Here is a 6146-nt window from a genome sequence, read left to right on the forward strand (position 1 = left end):
TCACCCCTTTATCAGGAAAGGGAGAAACCCAGACAACCTTCATTCACTGCGTCAAGTCACCACTTCAGATATTCTCTTGTCCTTTGGCTTGTGAACTGCCAGACTGCAGACTTTATTCCATCTATCACCACCCAAAGGGGTCTCCAAATGGTGGACAGACAGCTCTCAACCCTCCCAGATGATGGAAGCCCACTTCTAATTCTAATTTTCAGGGACCTGATAATACACTTGGATAGTCCTCCTGCTGCCGACTTTCTCACTCTTCTTTCTTCCTTCTATATCACAAAGCTCCATACCCCACCCACTCACAAGGCTGTTAATCTACTTGACCTCATTCTCTCATGCAACTGAACTCCCACAAATGCAACTGTCACTCATCTAAACACGTTTGACCGCTTTTTCATTCAGTTCTCTCCACTGCAACCTTGTTCTCCTCCCCCCATGTATCCTTCCACTGACATCTCCAATCTATCCCACCCATTTCTCTTCCATAATCTCCTCTTCTCTCCCTCCTCCTGACCACTTCTCTTCACTCAACACCAACACTGCCACAGACACCCTATGCTTGACTTCGTCCTCCTGTCGTGACAATGTTTGTCCTGCCTCTTCCAGGCCTGAACATGAAAGACCCTCTTGTTCCTGGCTTTCCCAAGCACTCCACAATCAACAGACTGAGCTCAGAACAGCCGAAAGGAAAAGGAGGAAGTCAAAGAATCAGGCAGACTTGGCTAAGTATCATTACTTTTTTGCATCCTTTTCTTCTGCCACCACCAACACTACGGTAAGGTAAGGTACTATCAGACTAGAACGGTAAGGTAAGGTTCTATCAGACTAGAATTAAAAGTCCACCAACACATAGTCTCTGTTTTCCGTGTTCACCTCCCTTTTTAACCCTCCTCCTCCAACCTCCTTGTCTGCTGATGACTGTGCCATCTTTTTTCAGGACAGGGTGGTTTACTATCAGCAGTCAGTCCTAACCCACGCACCACCTATTACGCCTCCTTCCAAGCATCACCCAACATTCTCCACATTATCTCCATTCTCTGCCACTGATGTTTCCCACCCCCTCTCCAAACACCCCACTACCTGTCCACTTGACTCTATCTCCTCACATCTCCTTCAGGCTATTTCCCCCTCATTCATTCTTGAAATTGCTCAGTTCAGGCTGATTTTCTACCATCTTCAAACACACTTTGATTACCCCGCTTATTAAATAGCTAACATTTGATCCATCCCAAGTTAAAAATTACAGGCCAGTATATCTCTCCTTTCCCTTCTTTCCAAAACCCTTGAATGTGCTATTTCTAACCAGGTCTCTTCTTTCCTTGTACAGAATGGATTGCAAAACACCAACTAGTCTGGCTCCCACTAAACTGCGAAAGCTCTACTAATTGTGGACAACCACCATCATGTAATTGGTCTTGATAATGCTAGATCTCTCCTCTGAATTCAACATGGTCAGGCATGACATGCTTCTTGCCACCGTCTCTGACCTTGACATTATTGGGACGGTTCTCAGATGATTTGAGTCCTGCATCTCAGGCAAATCCTACAGTGTGTTGTGGCAAAGATAGTTGTCAAAGGCACACCAGACATGCACAGGTGTACCCCCAAGAATTGGTGCTGGGTCCTCTACTTTGCACTCTATACACCACCCTATTGGGCTCCATCATCCAATCCCATGGTTACTCATATCAGTGATATGAGGATGATACATAGCTGTACCTGTCACTCCCTCCGGAGGATATTACGGTATCAGCTATAGTCTCTGAATGTCTTACTGATACTCCAACCTGGCAAAATCAGAGTTTCTTGTGATCCCAGCCAGGAAGTCTGTTCAACTCCCCATCTCTTTACAGCATGGCTCACCATTGCTAACATATGCCAAGTCAGTACGGAATCTTGGGGTGGTGATTGATGAGCAGCTTTCTTTTCCTGACCACAGTTCTACTGTTTCTTGGTCAAGCATGTTCAACGCTGTACAATATCCGCAAGATCAGACCTTATCTGACAGAGTATGCAGCAAAACTTCTGGTCCAGGCTTGGGTCTTGTCATGTCTGGAATACTGCAGCTCCCTTCTAGCAGGAGTACCTGCATGTGCAATCAAGCTGCTGCAGGTGGTCTAGAATTTAGTGGTCTGTCTTGTATTTAACCAGCCAAGACAGGCACATGTCACTTCTCTCTTCTGGTCGCTAGATTGGCTCCCTGCAACAGTATACATTAAGTTCAAATCCATGATGCTAGCCTAGAGAGTAGTGAATGGGTTGGCACCCAAGTATATGGAGATGCTGGTGAAGTCCTATACCCCTTGCCCACTCTGATCTACCAGAGAATAGCATCTGGTGATGCCACCTATGCATGGTATGAAGTCTCAGTCCAGACCCTCCTCCTGTGCAGCTCCATACTTCTGACTCCCTCAGTGTATTTAAGAAGTAAATGAAAACCACCTGTTCTGGGAATATCTGTCTAACCAATAGAGAAAAAAAACTTGTGGTAATCATCTTTTTGTTATCTGTCCTACTATAGTAGCTGAACAAACAAGCCCTAACCTAATGTTACTCGATTATGGTTTATCTCTTTTCTAAGCCACTTTGGATAAAATAAATGTAAATGTACAACACAAGCCTGGACCAACAGTATGCCTTGGTCAGTTTAAATGCTTGCACAGCTCAGTAATGCGGTCCTCTACAGATAGAGCATAGAAGAGGTGCACATTTTACATAGTTCTCAATATGATTTCTTTTAACCTGTTCTTTTCTATACAATGCTTATAAAGTTGAGTTCACTTCAAGGGACACATAAATGTGCAGCTTGTAAATGTCAATGATGTTATGGAATACATTAAATAACATAAACCATGATTTAGTATACAGGGTGGGCACTAGTAGGTTTACAGTTGGGAGTACACGAAACAGTTTATTTTTGTATTATTACTTATTGCATTATTTATTTGTCTTGTTACTATTATTAAAGTTTGTGTGTAGAAATCATAACCAGAATATCTTTTCTATTCGAACAACTGTAACGGCCGGTTTATACTACACGCATCATGGTTGCCATATGTTCCCTACATTCTTTTGACGCGTCCTCTGAGCGTTTTGTCAGAAATTAACATGATGCATACATGAGTTGCAGTACCAGGAGAACTGTGGGGGGGGGGGGGGGGGGATATGCATGTTCAAGTTTTAGAATGTGACATCAGCTGGCATTGTTGTTTACTATCAAGATGTAACGGCAAGCTGCATAACAGCACCAACTGGACCATTTTGTGTTCTTCAATGTTTGAGAATGGCTCAATGTGATGAAGCTAATCAACAAAACTTATATGCTGACATTGCAAATGTATTGGCAGTGATTTTCTTCATCCATTTCTCACATAGGCATTACAAACGTGGCATATTCCCCATCATAATGATGCAATACATTTAAAGGTCTCACATACCATCTTCTATGCCGCTCGCCGTCTTTTTGTTTTCCTGCACTTTCGCAACAGCATCAGAATGCAAAGAATTTTTAACTTTAACATCTTTCTTCCCTCAACTCACAACACAGCGAAACCGGAAGCCGTTTTCCCAACATCGATGATTTCTTGCACTGCCACCTTTTGGAATCCTCCAGATTTACTTAAAGGACATGGACAATATTTCTCTTGATCTAAACCTTCCAAAACTTTTTAAAATTACAGATCAAAGCTTTACATTCAAATGCTAAAATTTTTACTGGATGTACTATACAGGCTGAAATTACATTTACACCCATAATTCACATTACTGCTACCAATTACCTGTTTGAATTTATTAAATAATACAATTTCCTATAAAACTGTGTTTCGCAATGACCATCAGCAAAGGCAAAGGTACTAGTAAAAGCAAAAATGAATCTACAACAGTAATGTGCAACTCGTGTGCAACTATATGTAGCACGTTCATGAGTGCTCCGTTACTTACATAGTACTTCTGATACATCTGATTAACACTTTGCACTGTAACTGAGGCCCACTGTCTCAGGAAATGTGCAACACAGTTTTTGGTAAACCGTATTAATCCTGAGGGGAAACTGCCTTTTTGCATGACCTTTGGAGGCTAGAGTGCTGGGTCAGTTAGATGTGTATTCCATGTTTTATTGTGATCTTCTAGTGTTTGATTTCATATTCATTACATTTTGCATTGGGTAACGGCACTATTAAATAAAACATCATTACCTGATGGTTTACTTAAAAGCAAAATGTGTCAAACAATAAAACAATTCAGAGTCTCCGATACCGCTGAAGAGCTGCACAAACTGAAGACAGCAAAACTGTGGCAGATCACACAAGCCTAAATTAACGACTACAGAAACTGGCCTCTGTTTACAGTCGTAAACAACCCGAAGGACTGGGCTGCAGGAAGGGCAGAATATGGGCATCGCTTTAAGTAAAACTAAAGAAGCCACTACTTGATCTAACCCTTTCAGTCACTTTGCCACAAGTTGCTTAGTTGCAGGCCATGAGTCCCAAAAGCGCTGCCTCATCCGGGAAGAAGGCCAAGAAGAGCCTACACCAAAAGTCAGGTTAGCTGCAATGTCGCGACCGCAAACTCGCCGCACAGTCTCCGGGGGATGCCGGCCGCTGCCACCCGCCGGTCAGTCCTTCCCGGACCTAGTGCTCAGGAATGTCCGTGGATTTCACGCGTTTGTCCAGGCCACGTTGGCACTATCGATTTCTATACAAAAACGGAAAAGCGTGCAGTCGTTCTTAACGGATTATAGTCTGCCACGCATTCAAAGCTGAAACCTACGCACTGGCTGGAGCGTTCAGACTAGAATTGTAACAATACTGTCGGGGGATGGGTTAGGTAAAGCGTAAGGGAGGGAGGGGGTGCTAGTTACTGTGTAAATTATTAATTACAAACGAGAAGTAGCCGATAACCATAGTCACAGCAGCAGCACTCATATGTAAGAGCCTCTCGTCAATTCGCACACAAGTCAGGTTTACTCCAGAATGTCGCAGAGAAACGACACCCGAGTCTGAGCAGTGCAATCAAAAAAATAAATAAATAAAAAATAAACGAGAGAAAAAAAAAACACACACAGGGAGCCGCAAAGATGCGATCGAGCTGGAGTTGAGAGACGCCATGTTCGTAATCCTCCATCACAAAAAAAAAACAGAAAGACGTCTGGGGCAAAATGCGCGCCGCTGTGCTCTTTCCCATCGCGTTTCAGCCACGCTTTTCGGTCGGCGCCTCGGCGGGGAAAGGCTCACCTTGGGTGGGAGGCAAGTTGGAGGAACCTGCGAATCTTGTAGACACCAGAGAGCGACGCTGGGAAATCCTCACATTTGTATAATCCGGAAGAGTGATTTTGGTTTTCCTCGTTCTTTCTCTCTCTCTCGCACTCTCCTTTTTTCTTCTTTTCTTGTGACTTAAAATTCTCCTGCACGACGCCCCCCTTTCTAGCTCTCCGTGCACACACAGAACCGGGGCTTCCGAGAGGTAAACACGGCCTGTGTGAGAGAGAGAGAGACTCTCGGGCTGCGTGTGCCGGCCGCGCGGGAGGGGCGCCCTAGCGGCAGAGCATCGTTAAAACCGCGCAATCATTCATCTCGGCGCTATCTGGAGCGGCGCCGTACACCGTCACTGACGGATATTGCAGATCAACTTTTATTTTTGTACAGAGGGCGCATTGTGTTTTCAAAGCAGAGATGCCTTCATATTCAGTGGCCGACTCTTACAAGGCCAGAATCTGTGAGGCTGTGGAGTTTCCAAGTTTCAGTCTTTTCTCTTTTTAAAAGTCGCGATTTGTGTAACGCAAGGTACGTTACTTCTTTTCTCCAGGACGTCAGACGTGTTAGGTCATTGTTGTCCCTTGCTAAAATCCATTGGGACGTCCAGTGTTTCAGCTCAGGGTGTTCATAGTTTTGCTGTTTTCAAGCTAAGGTTTTTGGTAAAATCTGGAAATGTGTTAAAGCCACCGACCAAAGTCTTGGGGAATGTTCTAGAACTGACACCTGTTGGATGATTTTGGGACATCTTTGGCAAGTTGCACAGCACAGGCTCTTACATTAATGTTCCCAGTTCTGAGGAACCCTGGGACAATTCTGGTAGATTAGATTCTCTTCTTCTTATTGTTTTGGCCACTTCCGTTAGGGGTTGCCACAGTGGATCATCAT

At 44.1% G+C, this 6146-nt stretch overlaps 1 protein-coding gene across 4 annotated transcripts in view; it reads right to left on the reverse strand.

Annotated features, from left to right (window-relative positions):
* zmynd11 (zinc finger, MYND-type containing 11) overlaps positions 1-5675 on the reverse strand; it is a 141021-nt gene extending 135346 nt beyond the window's left edge. For 2 of the 4 annotated variants that reach the window (XM_028804132.2, XM_028804131.2), the window contains exon 1: positions 5241-5675. The gene's annotated coding sequence lies outside the window, so the exon portion shown is untranslated. The remainder of the gene's footprint in view (positions 1-5240) is intronic. The other 2 variants (XM_028804134.2, XM_028804133.2) reach the window with 1 other exon arrangement.
* Between the last annotated feature and the right edge of the window lie 471 nt (positions 5676-6146).

This window comes from Erpetoichthys calabaricus, chromosome 6 (assembly GCF_900747795.2).
Source record: "Erpetoichthys calabaricus chromosome 6, fErpCal1.3, whole genome shotgun sequence".
Lineage (NCBI taxonomy): Eukaryota > Metazoa > Chordata > Cladistia > Polypteriformes > Polypteridae > Erpetoichthys > Erpetoichthys calabaricus.